Here is an 18568-nt window from a genome sequence, read left to right as displayed (position 1 = left end):
CGACAAGTTGTATATTTGTTCACTGCTGAGTCGTTTCTTCACCCTGAAGGTGGAAACAACATTTTGTCGTCCGGTAGGGTGGTATTACGGCTGTCGGAAGAGCTCAGGACAACAAACCCGTCGCTGAGCGTAACTGAAGTGGTGGAGGGAGTCGAGGGCCAATGATACGGAAGATCTAACAGGGTTTCCATGCTGCTGCTGCCATGGCAACAAAACATGGAAATGTGAAAACAATTCAGCCACAATAAGCCGCGGTAATTAGGCCGAGGACGGTCCACTTATCGGACCTGAGAGGACGGACGATGGACGGATCCGGTCCAGGTCTGGCGTTGAATCAATCAGACTAATGAATGGAGTTCTGATAATTTGTTGATGTTTCTTCCCAATGTTTTATTCATTTCTTTTCTTACATTTTATTAACATTTTTCAAGCATTTTAATGCTATTCTGTGACATTAACATTTTTAGACACTTTATTCATTTTCCAATTTATTTACATGTAATGTATTTTTATTTAAAAAAAATTAAAAATTGCTGAATGCATCTTTCAACAACTTGATCCTCAAAAATAACTTGAAACTTGTCAAAAGTAACATAAAATTGCACAACTACACCCAAAATTGGTCCAAAGTAAAATTTAAAAACCAAAATGACTGAAAAATCCTTGGAAATGACCTGAAATTTGTTCAAAATGATCAAAAATGTCTATAAAAAGGCAATATTCCAGTCATTATGAACTAGTTTCAGTCTAATTTTCCACTGATATATGTAATTGCTTCTGCTTTTGACAGAATTCTTTAGCTACAACTGGTGTATTTTTGTCATTTTTTAAAAACGAGACATGTAGAATAAAGCAATTTTGATCAAATACCACAATTCCAAGGTTAGATTTGTTTGATTTTCATGATGAAATCACATATTTAGTCCAACGACCATTGGAAACCACTGGAAACCACTGGAAACTACTGGAAACCACTGGAAACTACTGGAAACCATTGCAATGAGCAGTTTATACCTGGAGAGTCAGATTAATGAGCTCATAAAACTAGAGTTATGTTTAGTCGCTGCTATTTGTTGTTGTTTTGGTGCATTTGGAGCTAATTTTGTGAATCCTTAAAGGGTTGTTCCTGTAAGACACCTAATGTCTGTAAGCTCACAAACAAAAGAGAAAATGATGAAAACTTCTAGATCCTGGAACCAACGGTTCTATCTTTAAGGTTTGATGACTGAGGCTTTAAACTCTAAGTTTATTGACGTCGGCAACTGCAGGTTTTTAATAAATCACCTCTACAGGAGTATTTAAAGCTGAAAATGCATGAAAAGCTGCATACATGAAGCAGTGAACTCATCTTTTCTGAGCTCCAGAACTGACAGGAAACCGTCGTGTGATGGGAACGGAGGGTAAATACTGTTCTGGAGTCCGAGGATCCTCCTCAGATTTAACGCTAGGGTGAAATCCAGAGCTGCAGTCGAACCACAACCTCCTCCGTCTGCTGTGGGGAGGCCAGTGTTTGTTTTACAGTGATTAGTCCATCATGTGGTCCAGAGCTGCCAAACACCAAATACCTCGGCGACCTTGACGTGAGAAGCCGGGTGTCATTATGGAGGGCGGGGCTCCGGCTGTCGTCACGGAAACCGAGAGGCCCAGAGAGGTCACGGCAGGTCAAAGCATCAACGACAGCGAGCTAATCTGTGGTTTCTCTGGCTTCACGGACCGAACAGGAACAGAGTTGTGTTTCTCTGGGAGCTACAGAGGTCAGATTTGGCTGGTGTCGCCAGCCTTGTGGATTTCCTAAAACAAACTCGCTTCTTTGGGTTTTTAACTGGAAGCAAAGCGAGTGCGTGAAATATGAAAATGAAATGGCAGTCGGTCTAAAAGTGTCCCGAGATGCTCCACTTGTGCTGCTTTCACATTCGGCGTTACATACAAAATGTCAAGAATGCACCAGAGTTCAACTAAAAATGTTCATCTTTAGAGTGTTCTGTTAACTCAGGAACAGAATGACAACAAAAACACACACAAAATGGCCACAAAAACACATAAAATCTCCCCAAAAAGATGTAAAATCACAACAAAAACACACAAAATGACAACAAAGAGGCTAAATTACCACAAGATGCAAAATCACTACAAAAAGATGTGAAATCTCCACAAAACGATGCAAAATCTCTGCAAAAAGATGTAAAATCCCAACAAACAGACACAAAATGGCCACAAAGAGGCTAAATCACCACAAAGAGATAAAAAACTCTCCACAAAAAGACACAAAATACCCACAGAATGACGCAAAATCACCATAAAAAGATGCAAAATCCCATTAAAAACATACAAAGTGACCACAAAGAGGCTAAATTACCACAAAAAGATGCAAAATCATCACAAAATGATGCAAAATCACCATAAAAAGATGCAAAATCTCAACAAAAACACAAAATGACCACAAAGAAGCTAAATCACCACAGAGGGATACAAAACTCTCCACAAAAAGACACAAAGTATCCACAATAATGCAAAATGACCATAAAAAGATGCAAAATCTCGACAAAAAGGTGTAAAATCCCAACAAAAACACACAAAACGACCACAAACCGGCTGAATTACAACAAGACACAGTGAGTCTATAAAATTGCACAACAGAGAAGCAGCGTGAGGCCACTGGTCAGATTTGGCTGGTGTCGTCAGCCTTGTGGATTTCTTAAAACCAACTCGCTCCTTTGGGTTTTTAACTGGAAGCTGAAATATGAAAATGAAACGGCAGACGGTCTAAAAGAGTCCCGAGACGCTCCACTTCTGCTGCTTTCATATTTACTAAATGTCAACAATGCATGAGAGTTTGACTAAAAATGTTGTAAAGTCATTGTTTGCTCAGCAACACAACGTAAAGACAGATTTTCTTTTTTAAATGAGAAGCTCAAATATAAAGAAGAATGAGCAGTTCTGTTTGATGCATTCAAAAACACAAAAAACAAAACACAGAATTGACCAAAAAGAGGCTAAATTACTCCAAAAAGATGCAAAACCACCACAAAAACACACAAAATCCACCCCAACAGATGCAAAACCACAAGAAAAAGATCAAAACTCTTCACAAAAAGACAAAAAAAAAAAAAAATCAGCACATAAAGATGCAAAATCACAACAAAAACACACAATATCCCCCAAATAAAAATTCAAAACTCCCCACAAAAAGACACAAAATACCCACAACAAGATGTAAAATCCTGATAAAAACACAAAATTATGACAAATGCAACATGCAACATTCTTCACAAAAAGATACAGAACTCTAAACATAGACACAAAATTCCCACAAAAAGATGCAAAATAACAACAAAAACACACAAAATGACCACAAAGAGGCTAAATCACCACAAAAAGACACACAATCCCCCCAAAAAGATGCAAAATCACAACAAAAACACACAAAACTACCACAAAGAGGCTAAATTACCACAAGATGCAAAACTCTTAACAGAAAGACACAAAATCACCACAAAAACGCACAAAATCCCCACAACAAGATGCAAAATCACAACAAAAACGCACAAAATGACCACAAAGAGGCTAAATTGCCACAACAAGATAATGACACTAATTCTAAGCACAGGTTTCTAGTCTGACTAATGTAATTGTGTTGTGTGTTGATGAAGCTGTCATGGTTCTGTTTAACGTTTCTCTGGAGGATATTATAAGTCATAAAGCTCATGATTTGCGGCTAAACAACGCGCTCCGTCTCTACCAGCTGCTGAGAAGAAAAAGAAAGTCTTCAGTCATGACGTCAGATTAATGAATTCCTCTGATTAAAAAGTCGTCTCATCTGCAGCAGAAACACAGAGGTGTTTGTGAATTTAAAACTCAGAATAGCGGCTCATTGAATATTTACAAGGACGTTTAGAGAGTCGTTCATTTAACTGCTGCTTCTATTTTCAGAACCCGTCGCTGTAAAACCCAAGAACTGAACTCTTCTGTCTCTAAAAACCACAGAGCTGATTTACACCAATGAAAAACCAGGCCTGTTACAAAGCAGATTAGACGGGTCATCGTCCCGGCTTGACTTCTCAGAAAGTGACGGCATCACATCTTGGCAGCCAGATTAAAAAAATGTAAAAAAGAAAACCCTCTGGAGGTTTGTCTGGATGCTGGATTCTAACCACATGAGGGTAATTACCGCCTCGATCGATAAATCAAAGCGAAACAGGCTCCTAAAGACGCCTGATGTGGTGGAGTTATTGGTGAAAACGCATTTAAAAGGCAGTAAAAAGGCAGCGGCTGCGTTTCAAACACATTCAGTCATCGACCAGCGACACCCATTTCACGTTTATCAGTAGAGAAAAGACACAAAACAGATCCGACAACCAAAAACCCAGTTTGTTCTGTGGGGACAGGAAATAGAAACATTTCAAACAGTTCTACCTTCGGACTGTAAATATTTTCCTTAAAGTCCATAGAGGTGGGTCCAGATTTATCACTTTTTAATTTTCCATCATTTCTGAGCCTCAGAACTTCATTAGTCCAGCAGATAGAACCATGACATTTAGGAGGAGAAACACACCTGAGTTCTGGTAAAAAAAAAAAAAACTGACACCAGATCACCATCAAAAAAGGGAAATTACCGCAAAAAGATGCAAAATCGCCGCAAAAAGACACAAAATCACCACAAAAAGATGTAAAATCACAACATAAACACACAATGACCACAATAAGGGTAAATTACCACAAGATGCAAAATCACCAGAAAAAGATGCAAAATCAACATGAAAAATGCAAAACTCTTCACAAAAAGACACAAAATCTCTACAAAAAGATGCAAAATCACAACAAAAGACACAAAATGACAACAAAATGATGCAAAATCACAACTAAAACACACAAAATTATGACAAAGATGCTAAATTACCACAACAGGATGTAAAATCACCACAAAAAGACAGAATTCCTACAAAATGATGCAAAATCCCCACAAAAAGATGCAAAACTCGTCACAAAAAGATGTAAAATCACAACAAAAAACCCACAAAATGACCACAATGAGGCTAAATTACCAACAAGAACCTTCAGAAGTCCTGTAAAGTCCATGTATCGGAGGGTTGGAAGTGCTTTAGAAGGACCTACAGCAGGTGCTTTTAGGATATTTTGGGTTATGAATGCATAAAATGACACCTTTATTATAATGTTGCTTAAACCTGATCCATATTTGATCAGTTGTGGACACTTAAATAATACTTGGTTGGGTTTATTCTGCTAAAGACCTTAAAAAAACCCACTCCATTAAGTTAGTTTAGCTCAGTTTCTCAAATAGTGGGCCGCAGAGGCATGTCAAGGGGGGGTCGCGGGCGACTGGGAGGAAAAGGTCCTTCAACACGGAACTAATTAGCTGAACTATTGTTTTAACGTCGGCCTGTTTTTCGCAGCGTACAACAATACTGAAATTGTGCTGGCCCGATAGACTGTATATGCCATAGATATAAATAATAATAATAATGATCTTCTTTATGTATCTATGGTATATGTACTGGCCGTTCAGACTCCTGAGAACAGGAGAACACATCGTTAATGTGCAGTCGGAACACCAGCGTACTTGATCACGTCACGTACTCCTCTCATCTCCTCCGATTCTTTTTACCAGCAATGTCAAACATGTGGCCTGTGGGCCAAAACCGGCCCACCAGACGGTCCATTTCGGCCCGCGGGACGACTTTACAAATGATAAAAATTACAACATTAACTGTAAATTGTAAATCTGTAAAACTGTAAATTTAAAATAATTTCTAGAACTTGACAAGTTGTTCTGATCATGAAGTGAAATACTGGATTGTTCAGTTCCAGAAACCTGTGACTGAATGTTTTGTATTTTTGTAGATAAACTGTTATCTGGCAGTTACAATGCATGTGGAAATGATGAACTGAGGCATAACAGGCTACTGTTGAAATTGAACTTGTTTTCCTTAAGAAATTTCAGGTTCATAATATTTTGTAAAAAGATAGTTCATTAAATGTGAACATTTTCAGAATGTACTTTTTTTTTAACTAAAACAAAGGGGAAAAGTTGGAGTTGTGGTTATTTATAGGTTATTATGCTGTGATTTTACTGGTGGGGCCCACTGGAGATCAGATTGTGTTTATGTGGTCCCTGGACTAAAATGAGTTTGACACCCCTGATCTTTACTGTGAAAAACAACTAAATGGAATCAGATAAAATAACACAGCCCTGCATATTCATGTTTTCACAGTTCATATATATATATATATATATATATATATATATATATATATATATATATATATATATACGCACAAAATTATTGGGGGGGGCACGAAAGTTTTTTGTCCTCCGAAGGGGGGCCCGACAGAAAAAATTTGAGAACCACTGGTTTAGCTCTTAAAGTAAACTCAGCTGGACTATAATGGTGAAAACAGCAAAGTCTGAGCTCATGGATCGTATAAAATTCTACGTTTTCCATAATGCAGCTTCCCTCCGCCTGGTAAACATTTTAAAACCTAAATCCGATGGAAGGAAAAACCATCAAGACGTCACTAATGACATTATTTTCCTGCCTGTTTAGGCGGATTGAATAATTCCCTCCATGACTAATAAACCGATTTAAATAAAATGGCCCTTTGAAGGCGGATGTACAGCTCTGACTTCCTAAAATAAAAGCTTATTATTATTTTATGGGATTAAATTAAGTGCTGCACTCCTCATCCTTTTCATTTTGGCTAATTATTGCAATATTAATTGTAAGGTCTAAAAGCTCAGTACGTGTATTTTGTGTAATCTGTCACCGTTTCTTAGGGATTAAGTAAGATTTAGATCTCGAAAGACAAAGAAAGTTGGCAGAATCCCTTTAGATGTATGAGTTCCTAGTTAAATAATAAACATTTCTGGCTTCTCAACTGTTCACTATTTATGGTAGGACACTAGAAATGCTATTGTTTAATAGTTTTTTGATTATTTTTGCTATTTTAATCAAAAAAAAAAAAAAAAAAAAAAAACATGATTTGGGCCATGGAAGTCAATCAGCATAGAAGTCTTTGTCATGGTGCCCGTATACAATTTTATATCAAGAACATTCCGTTTTGGGTTTTTTTTTTGTTGCTTTTTTTATACTTTTATTTCAATCCAGTCCAGTTTAAACCAAAGTCCATCCATTGACATACAATATATGAACTAAATATATTTTAAATCTTGTTTAGTTTCTTAAGAACTGGATAAATTTGATTTTAAAGGAGGCAGTTTTAATGATAAAGGCTGGAAAAACACAAAATCACCACAATGCGGCTAAATTACCACAACAAGATGCAAAATCACCACAAAAAGATGCAAAATCTCAACAAAAGCGCACAAAATGAGCACAACGAGGCTAAATTACCTCAACAACATGCAAAATCCTCACAAAAAGACACAAAATCACAAAAAAAGATGCAAAATCACCACCAAGTGGCTTAGTTACTACAACAAGATGCAAAATTCTTCACAAAAAGGTGTAGAATCACAATAAAAACACACAAAATGACCACAAAGAGGCTAAATTACCACAAGCTGATAAATCACCACAATGACATGCAAAACTCTTCACAAAAAGACACAAAATCACCACAAAAAGTTATAAAATCACAACAAATTGACCACAATGAGGCTAAATTACCACAAGGACACTAGGAATGTAAACTTTTTTATAGTTTTGTGAACACAATACTGTAAATTAAACACAGCAGTCTTCTATCTTGGGCTGATTTTGCAGATTTAATCCAAAAAAAAACATGATTTTGGCCACGGAGGTCATTAATCATCACAGAATTCTTTGTCATGGTGTCCATATACCATTTTCTATCAAAAATATTCAAGTATAATACATCCTTTGTCCTATAATTTAAGGAGAAATCTATTTATAATCTCGCTTGTTGCCTTCTGAACGTCTAAATTAGATTTTAAAAGGAGGAGTTTCATCGTTAAAAGGCCATAAACGTCTCGTAAAACATCTGCTAATGGCCAGATTTATGTTTCCCTGCTGATTGTCTGAGGATGACGGATGAAGACCTTCAGCTCAGGACGACCTGGAGGCAGCCGGTAGTAGAACAACTGTGAAAACATCTTATTAAACTGTACACCTCCTCTGATCCACCACACAACAACTGGAGAGACAACGGGCTCGACTTTCAGAGGAATCCAGACCTCCGGCTGTCCGGTCATCAGTCAAACACAGACAAGCAGCAGCTCACATTTATACAGAAACAAGCAAGTAAACAGAGTTCTAAATAAATATAAACAGATAAAACACAACACAGTTCATCTATCTTCATAAATGGACTCTGAACATCTGGCAACGACAATGTCTAAAAAATATGAGAAAAAACAATAAAATACCGTAAAAATGGTGAAATTAGGAAACACAGCGATATTGTTTTTTCCGTTGTTTTGGTAAAATAGAAATAATAACAAGCAAAAATGTAGAAAAAAGTATTGATTTATAAATTAACTGTAAGAAAACAACAAAAAACTGAACAAAAACAACAACAATTAAAAAAACAGGCCAAAACTCTACAGTCCACACGAAAAATCTATATTATTTACAGATATCTGGGATTATTGGAATTTTAAAAAAGTGGATTAATGATGACTAAAAAATGGTGAAAAATGATTTCTAGCTAACTTTAAAAATAAAAAAAGGGCACAAAATGCATGTGACATTGTAGATTTACACAATTTTCTGTGTTTTTTTTTGTTATTAAAAAAAGCCTTTTGGATTTACACTTTTTCATTTTTTAATTAAAAAATTTTACGGTGTGCTCTATAACATTTTAAACTGTAATTTTATACATAATATAAAATAAGACATAATATTGTCCAAGGCCACAGAAAAATATATTGACAATTGCATGCTGATTTTGAAAAATAAAATAAAATAAATAAAAATAATTTAAAAAGAGGCCAAAACTGTTAAATAACATCCACATCAAAAATCTGAATTTTTATAAATTGTAATTAGTTTTTTCTTACATTTAACAATTTATTTATTTTTGCTGCATAATTTTTTAAATTTTTTTTTTACAAATATTTACTGTTATTTTAAATTAAAATAAGATCATTAAGGGTTTAAAAATCATTTTACAAATGGTTATATTACTATAAAATTAAACAGTTTTATTTCATCAAAATGATCTTACATTATAATTCTTCTTATTATTTAACAGATATTTGCCGTTATTTGAAAGATAAATATGTATATTAAGGATTTAAATATTAAAATAAAAATGGATTGTTTAAAAGAAACAGAAATTTCAAGTTACCGTACGGTTTGTTCAGAATAATAATGAATTAAACTCATCTTATTTTGCTGCAAACGTGACCAGCAGAAGGACAAACTGGGACACCCACTGAGTGATTTCTGTGTTTATTTGTGTCTACTCATGTTTTTTGCATTTTGACTTGTGGAGTGTGGAGGAGTGAAAGAGACAAAAGGACAAGGAGAGAAAGAAAGAAAGGAAAGACGAGGGAAGATGGAGGGGGAGGTGAGAGCGAGAAAAGAAAGAAAAAGAAAGAAGTGAGAGAAAAATGAAGGAGGTGAGAGTTGGGAAAAAAGAATAAAGGATGATGATCTATTGTGTGGATTTTCGGCTGCTGGTGTTGTTTTCTCTGAGGCTCGCAGCCCCCAGGATATGAGGAAACACTGGATCTCTCTACTTCCTGTTTGGTACAAAGACATCTGGTGTCTCTGCACAGATCACAAGATAATCCAGGAAACAGGAGACCCAACGTCTCACCTGACACCACTTTAGCAGGAAAAATCACTTTAACGCTCCCATACGCTGACGACACTCTTATATTTGTGTCACTGTTTCCAGGTGATGAACCAGTCAGAACGAACAGCCGCCTCTTAGTCCACCAGGTTTATTCACTTTATACAACTGCTTCTGACAAACTCTAAAATGTCTCAAAACTCACCAAATATCCTGCTGCTGGCTGTAAGAGTGAACACAAGACTCTTCATGCCTTCAAATCCATTCAAAATTACTTGGAAATTGTCCAAAATGACTCAAAACTAGTTACAAATTAAACAAAAGGTGTTAAAAATTACTCAAACTTTGTCCATAAGGACAAAAAAAATGTCCTAAATGATCTGAAGATTTGACTCAAAGCATCCAAAATATTTGAAACTTGTCCAAAGGGACTTAAAATGTGTCAATAATTACAAAAACCTGTCCAATTGTCTGAAATTAGCTGAAAATTTGTCCAAAATGACTCAAAAATTAGCTGTAAGAGTGAACACAAGAGTTTTCACGCACTCAAACCTGTCCATCCAAAATGACTACGAAATTGTCCAGAATGACTCAAAACTAATCCAAAATTAAATAAAATGTGTTAAAAATGATTCAAAACATGTCCAAAGTATCTGAAGTTTGAACTTAAAACTTGTCCAAAGTGACTTAAAATGTGTCAAAAATGACAAAGATTTGTTAAAATTGTTGTAAATTTAGTTGAAAATGTGTCCAAAACTAGCTGCAAGTGTTAATACAAGAGACTTCATGCACTCAAACCTGTCCAAAATGACTTGATAATTGTCTACAATGACTCAAAATTTGTCCACAGTGACTCACAACATGTCCAAAATACTTGTAACTTCACCAAAATGACTTCAAATGTGTCAAACATGACAAAAACTTGTTAAAATTGTCCAAAAGTAGTTGAAAAGGTGTCCAAAACTATCTGCAAGTGTACATACAAGAGATTTCATGAAATCAAATCTGCACAAAATGGCTTAAAAATTTGTCTAAAATTAGTTAAAATTTGTCCAAAATCTAAAAATGTGTCCAAAATGACTCAAAACATTTCCAAAATATTTTAAACTTGTCCCAGATTGGTCCAAAATGACACAAAAACTTGGCATGACCTCAAACCTGCCCAAGATGACTTGACATTTTGTCTAAATTACTTTAGATGCGTCCAAAATGACTTAAAATGTGTACAATGTGAAAAAAAGTTGTTAAAATTTTGTCCAGATTAACTGGGAAACTACGGACAAAATTCACCAAAATGTTCTGCTGTTGGCTGTAAGAGTGAACACAAGAGTCTTCACGCACTCAAATCTGTCCATCCAAAATGACTTAAAAATGTCCAGAATGATTCAAAGCTAGTCTGAAATTAAACAAACTGCTAAAATGACTCAAAATTTGTCCATAGCAACAAAAATTGGTCCAAAGTGAGCTGAAAATGTGTCCACAATGACTCAAAAACTAGCTGCAAGAGTGAACACAGGGGTCTTCATGCACTGACAGCATCTGTTGTTTGTGCCTCCTGGTCTTCAATGCAAGGACATGCATTTCTTTACAACTTTATTTATCTTTGAGATTAGAGACATTCCTAGTTTACGGACTTCACTCAGAGTTAGTGGTGAACAATCTGATGATCTTCTATCATGGATGATGTTACTTTGGCGCATGAACTGATTTCCAGGGAAATCATACAGATAGCATAGTTGAGTTGCTACTAACCAGCTAGCACTACATCATCCCGTCTTGTGTTTTCCTACCTTCAGGTCGTTGTTGTGATCTTTAAAGTCTTTCAACTCCAACATCTTGGACTCCATGGTGGACTTCAATCCGGAACAACACCACGAACATGTCGTAGAAAATCAGATCGGAAGCATCAAAAAGCAGCTGACAAACCTGCGGAAATGAGAAGATAAAGATGATAAATCATGTTAGAAGAATCTTAGTGGAAGGTTTTAACTTCTAACCAAGAACTTAAAGCAAAGGAAAACCTAAACCAGTGGTGGGTGCAACGAAAAACTCTGTTACGGTGGTTTGTAGTGAATTCCTGTCTGTAATTTTACTTTTTTGGTTCTTTAGCTGAAGTAGGTATAACTGAGGTGTAATAATTATTATTCCTGCAGAGCACTAGACTAACTTTTCCATTTTTTTTTGTTATTCCTACCAACATACGACTCAGTTTCACCTCTATTATAAAACATTTCTCAGGTACAGCTTTGTAATAATCCACCTTGTATGCTGACGAATAGTTTGTTGTCTTTGTTCTTTACTACTAGAAAAATCGAGACTCGAATGTCTAAGGCTTCATATGTCTTTTCTCTGAGATTACAAACCGGCTGAACTCCCAGCTAGTATGCAATAATGTGAAGCTTTCTCAGAATCACAGCTTAGAGTTCTGTGTTCTTTGTATAATCTGTTCCAGAATTAGGAAATATGACGCTGAAATTCAGCAAACCTGCACAGACTCAACACAATGATTCATGATTTCCACATCATCTGTGCTCACAAATAAGAGAGATTCAGTGCAGAACAGGACAAACTCACAGAACTACACTTTATTTCTGGATTTTATTGCAATACCAGGAGGAAACACAACAGGAAGTCCCTCCAGACCTCCACAGGACTCGTTAGATGCCATTTCTAACATGAAAGTTGTGTGAAGAGAGTTCCAGCAACCTTTAATCCATTGAACGACAATCTGATAAAGGTTTTGTCATTTTAGACAAATTTAGGACAAGTTTCAAATGTTTTGAGTCATTGTGGACAAATTTTCATTTTATTTTGGACTTTTTTATGTCTTTATGGACAAATTTTGATTCACGTTAAACACATTTTAATGAATTTTAGAGTATTTGTGTCATTTTGGATGGACAGATTTGAGTGCATGAAGACTTGTGTTCACTTTTGCAGCTAGTTTTCGAAGACTTTTTGGACAAATTTACGATTAATTTTGGACAAGATGTTTGTCATTTTTTGACACATTTTAAATCACTTTGGTCAAGTTTAAAATATTTTGGATGTTTTGAGTCATTGTGGACAAATTTTAATTTCATTTTGGACTTTTTTTATGTCATTGTGGACAAATTTTGAGTAATTTTAAAGACATTTTAAATTATTTCAGACCGGTTTTGAGTCCTTCTGGACAATTTCCACATCATTTTGGATGGACAGGTTTGAGTGCATGAAGACTCTTGTGTTCATTTGTTGAGTTTTGAGACATTTTAGTTTTCCAAGTTTTTAAGTCAACTTCGACGACATTTTAAAAACTTCAGATGAGTTTGGAGTCATTTTGGCCAATTTTTAGGGTCATTTAGGACAAGTCTGAGGGCACAAAGTTTAAAATTTAGAGTCATTTTGATCACATTTGATTAATTCTGTATAATTTATGAATCAATTTTGGTCAAGTTTCAAACATTTTGGATGTTTTCAGTCATTGTGGACAAATTTTCATCTCATTTTGGACACGTTTTTGTCATTACGGACAAATTTTGAGTCATTTTGAACACATTTTAATTAATTATGGACTAGTTTCGAGTCCTTCTGTACAGTTTTCAAGTCACTTTGGATGGGCAGGTTTGAGTGGATGAAATTACAGACAGGAATTCACTACGAAGCACCTTAACACGCGACATTACTGAGTTTTTCCACAATTACTCACAACTTCCACAATTTCTGTCCTCACAAGTAAGAGCTATTCAGTGCAGAACAGCAGGAACTTCACAGAACTACACTTTATTTCTGGATTTTCATTGCAATACCAGAAGGAAGCCCAACAGGAAGTCCCTCCAGACCTCCACAGGACTCGTTAGATGCCATTTCTAACATGAAAGTTGTGTGAAGAGAGTTCCAGTGACCTTTAGTCCATTTATCTTCCACCAGAGAGGCTTGAAATGGTTGTAACACCTAATTACATTTCTCCGGGTCATCGACATTTATGAGCAACATGAGTGAAGAATGTGAAGATCCCGAACGCTCCTCATTCCTTCGATCCAGACCGGTTGGACAACGCCCACATCCTCCATCTATGGAAGCTCCTCGGCCCACCGGTTGACTGATGCGTTTGTTTCTGAATAAAGACACTTGTGGGCTGCACAAAGGCGGCTGGTAGCGTTGTGTTGCCAACGATGACGAGCAGAATCGCCTTTCTCTGGCTACAAACAATGGAGGGCTGCGTTCGTACGGTGTCGTGTGTCGGGTTTGTTCAGGCCTTTTGTGGAGATGAGCCTCGGCTACACACCAGATTTGATTTCTCCCGAAGCCCCCAAACAACAAAGAGGCTGGAAGAGTGGCTTCCCTTCTTGTGGAGGGATCACAGAGCTACAGCTGTTTGGGAAGAGCAGGAGGCTTAGAGGGAAAATCCAACTTAAAACACGAGTCACCTGTGATCTGCCGGAGTAATGAGGAGGTTCGACGGACGATCAACTCCTTCAAAAAGCCGCCGTGGCTGACGTCACTCACAGATAAATCCTGCAGCTGCTGCTAAAAACAAACACCACGACTGTCCTCAGTAATCTCAGACACCTCTTTACTTGGTTTTAAGTCCACTAAGTGCAGCAAAACTGATCTGAATGTTTAACGGCTCAAAACTGTTTATACTGAACGGAATAATCAGATATGCAGCAATATGGCTAAACAAAGACTAAGAAAAATAAAGAAAAGACTTACGTAGGTGTCTTTTCTAGCATTATTCTGCAGGTTTTGTTTGATCTGTTGTATCTTTGTGCTTTGAAATCCAAAGGTCAATCAATTAAATACTTGTATGATTTACAACAGGTTCTTAAAGTTTCGTTGCATTTATTGCATAGTCTGCATATAAAAGACGGTTGTAGCCACCAAAAAGCTAGAAAAAGCAAAGAAAATACTGCATGTAGCAGTCTTTTAAAACATTATTCTGCAGGTTCTGTTTGATCTACAATATCTTTGCGCCTTAAAACCCCCAAATCAATCAATTAGTTTCTTAAAGTTTTGTTGCATTTATTTCACAGACTGTATCTAAGAGATGGCTGTAGCCACCAAAAAGAAAGAAAAGTAAAGAAAAGACTGCATGTAGCATTATTTTGCAGGTTTTGCATGACTTACTGTATCTTTGTGTCTTTAATCCCAAAGATCAATCAATTAAATATTATATTTTTTCATTTTAAAACAGTTTCTCAATTTTTTGTTGTGTTTGTTTCACAGGCTGGTTGCAGCCTTTGGGTCGAAAAGCTAAAATGAACACAGAAGTGCATTAAACCTGCATTTTCTCGCACAACCAGCAGGCGACTCTTGTGGCTGTAAAACTTTGTAAAATAGATATCTATGAGAAAATGTCTTTATTTCTCACTTGATCTTTTACCTCAGTAAATATTTTTGTAATTAGTTTATGGTCTCAAGTGGTAGTTTTAAATCCCCTTCAACATAACTTGGTGTTCATTTTGTAAATTATTGTAAAGAAGGTTATGCATGACTTACTGTATCTTTGCACCTTAAAACCCAAAGATCAACCAATCAAATACTTAATTTTTTTTAAGTTTTACAACAGTTTCGTAAAGTTTAGATCCATTTACTTCACATATTGTAGGTGCAGGATTTTTCTAAAATGAGTGAAAAAGGTGCAAAAAAAAGCGCCTAGAAAGTGTTTGGAATTCAGAGGTTTAGATTAAAACAATGGTCAACAGCTGCAAATTAGGTTTTAACTAGATTTCTATGTACAGGTCATCTGATTTTACCTGTTTATATCTGACTAAAAATACCTAAAACGGTAAAGGAAAAGCATCCAAAGTCAGATCTATAAGCACCAACAGAACCTGCTGTAGGACAAATAACAAATATATGTAAGAATTAATTAAAACTAAATGTGTTTTTGGTGTTTGTTGTCTGAGTTTTAGTGTTTTTATTCCGTGTAAATCAGTCAGAAGCAACAAGACTTCAACAAGACAAACCCGACCTTTGATTGTGACTTTCTGAGGGCGTTAATGCGGCTGTTTGTCCAGCTGGGGGCGCTGCAGACGTCGCCGTGCTGATCTCTAATTACTGAATCTAAGTGCAGACTGGAGTCGCTGCAGCTTTAATGTGTGTTTACGTCGGTGCTGGCAGCTTGTGATTATCGGCGGCGGCGTCAGCAGGTGCAGACGGAGGCAGACTGACCAGAAAACGTCCTGAAGTCCAGCTCTGATGGAGAAACTAAAGCCTCCAGCTGCTGATGACGGTGATCCACCACGCTGGTTTCATCGTCCTGCTTCAACTAATCGACTCTACAGCTCCTCGCAGCGTTTAATCACCTCTTTTAAATTGATGGATGCAGCTTTAAATGACTGTTTTTGCATGAACCCTGCTGGCCGCACCTTAAATCAGCAAACAGCAGCCGTGGTTTGTTCCCTGCGGGGGACAGATTTTCTGGTGAGGATTAAGAAAATGCTGATGATTCAAATGTCCAAACTGCCAGGGGAAAAAAGTTCAAAATGACCAAAATATTGTTCAAAATGACCAAAAAATGTCCCAAATGGCAAAAAAAAAGTTACAAGAAATTGACCAAAAGGACCCCAAAAAGGTTCAAAATGACCAAAAAATAGTTCAAAATGGAGAAAAACATATTCAAAATGACAACAAAAGTTCAAAATTATAGCAAAATTGACCAAAATGCCCCCCAAAAAGTTCAAAATGACCAAAAAAAAGTCAAAAATGACAAAAAGCTAATTAAAATGACCAAAAAAATGTCCAAAATGGCCAAAAATTTGTTCAAAATGACAAAAATTGAGCAAGATCAAAAATTTGTACAAAGTGACCAAAGAAATGCCCAAATTTACCAAAAACATTATTAAAAATCACCAAAAATTGGTTCAAATTGACCAAAAAAATTACCAAAATGAACAAAAAATTGCTCAAAATTACCAAAAAGTTGACCAAATTACCAAAAATTGTTTATGATTTTAAGCTGAAAATTTTCAGAATGTTTGACTGTTGGTTACATCTGAGTCAGTCGTGGCTTCACAGCTGCACTGAAGAACACAGAATTTTTTTGCTTATATTAACTGAATCTTTTTAATTCTTTAATTTTTAGAAAATCTACACATATAGAAATAAGTGACTTTAATGAAATGTCACGATTTTAAGCTTCGATTTGGCTGTTTTTCTCCATTGCATTCAGATTCTTTCCTTCTGGACTGTTGAAAAGCTGAAAATCTGACCATTCTTGATGTTTTTATGGTTTCTGACTGATAATTTAGAGATTTTTTAAAAAGATAAGCTTAATAAACACACTGGTGGAAGGTTAATGTGAATATACAGGGAATGAAAATAATAAATAAGGTCTTTTTCTAGGAACTTGAAGTGATTTATGTTGTTCCTCCACCTCTGCTGTCCGTTATACTGATGCCAGTGCTGACCTTCCCCTGCTGAAGGCTTCGGTCTACAGTTACTGCTGCTGCCTTTAACTCGTGGACGTGATGAAAAATGAAGACTGGCTGTCACAGAAGCATCCGTGTAAACAGCAAACACGCTAACGTGATTTAAAGAGGCGAAACCGAAGCTCCGTAAACCCTCATGACGACAGCTATACAGACGAACCTCTGTTCCGTCTGTCACCTCCACACATAAATACATAGAAACATTCTTGCTGCCGGTCAGTCCACATGTCTGGACTCCCACTGCCTCCGATACGTTTCTGGGGGTTTTAGTTTGATGGTGTCACATTTTCAGTCACTTTGGGTTCAATTTAACTGCAGTATAAAGTCCTGCAGCTCTACGGAAACAGAGCAACCATGACTACAAGGAGAGAGAACGCAGAAAACAAAGATGAATTTCTTTGGTTATTTCATTTACAAACATTGTTCCAAATGCCCACAGCTGTTATCAACACTGGAAAAATGGTGGCTCCACATACTTTAGATATTTAGTGGCTTGAAACTTCTTCAAAGTCAATTAAAATTGGCCAACATGATGCGAAACTTGTCTAAACTAACTCAAGAACCGTCCAAATCAACTCAAACGGCCCAAAATTAAACGGTCAAAAATGACCGAAAAAATACTTCAAAATAACTAGAAAATGTCCAAAATAACCAAAATTTGGGTCAAACTTGACCCAAATAACTAAAAAAAATGACCAAAATGACCAAAAAATAATTCAAGTTGACTACAAAATGTCCAAAATGATCAAACATTTAACACACAATGTTAAAACTGACCAGAAAATTGACCAAAAAATGAGCAAAATGAGCAAAAAAATTACCAAATGAACCAAAAATTTGGTCAAAATTTTGAAAAGAATTGACCAACATGATGTGAAACTTCTCTAAACTAACTCAAGAATTGTCCAAAATAATTCAAACTGCCCAAAATGACTTTAAACCTGTAGAAAATGACCAAAAAATAGTTCAAAATGACCAAAAAAAAGTTCAAAATGAGCAAAAAATTTGCAAAATTACCAAAAAAATTTTCAAAATTACCAAAAAACAATTGACCAACATGATGTGAAACTTGTCTAAACTAACTCAATAATTGTCCAAAATAACTCAAACTGCCCCAAATTAATTCAAACCTGTCCAAAATGAACAAAAAATGACCAAAATGAACAAAAAATAGCTCAAAATGACTAAAAATGTCAAAAATTATCAAAAATTTAACATAAAATATTAAAAATGACAAGAAAAATTACCAAATTAACCAAAAATTTGTTCAAAATTTCCAAAATAATGACCAACATGATGCGAAATTTCTTTAAACTAACTCAAGAATTGTAACTCAATAACTCAAACTCAAAATAACTCAAATTGCCCAACATTACTTTAAACTTGCCTAAATATGACCAAAAATGTGTTCGAAA

At 35.9% G+C, this 18568-nt stretch overlaps 1 protein-coding gene across 1 annotated transcript in view; it reads right to left on the bottom strand.

Moving 5' to 3' along the window:
• Positions 1-18568, bottom strand: part of esr2b (estrogen receptor 2b) — a 181261-nt gene that overhangs the window by 85819 nt on the left and 76874 nt on the right. The window contains exon 4 of the mRNA XM_055005587.1: positions 11529-11664. The gene's annotated coding sequence lies outside the window, so the exon portion shown is untranslated. The remainder of the gene's footprint in view (positions 1-11528; positions 11665-18568) is intronic.

This window comes from Amphiprion ocellaris, chromosome 20 (assembly GCF_022539595.1).
Source record: "Amphiprion ocellaris isolate individual 3 ecotype Okinawa chromosome 20, ASM2253959v1, whole genome shotgun sequence".
NCBI classification, from domain to species: Eukaryota; Metazoa; Chordata; class Actinopteri; family Pomacentridae; genus Amphiprion; species Amphiprion ocellaris.
This window is presented reverse-complemented; position numbering and strand designations above follow the sequence as displayed.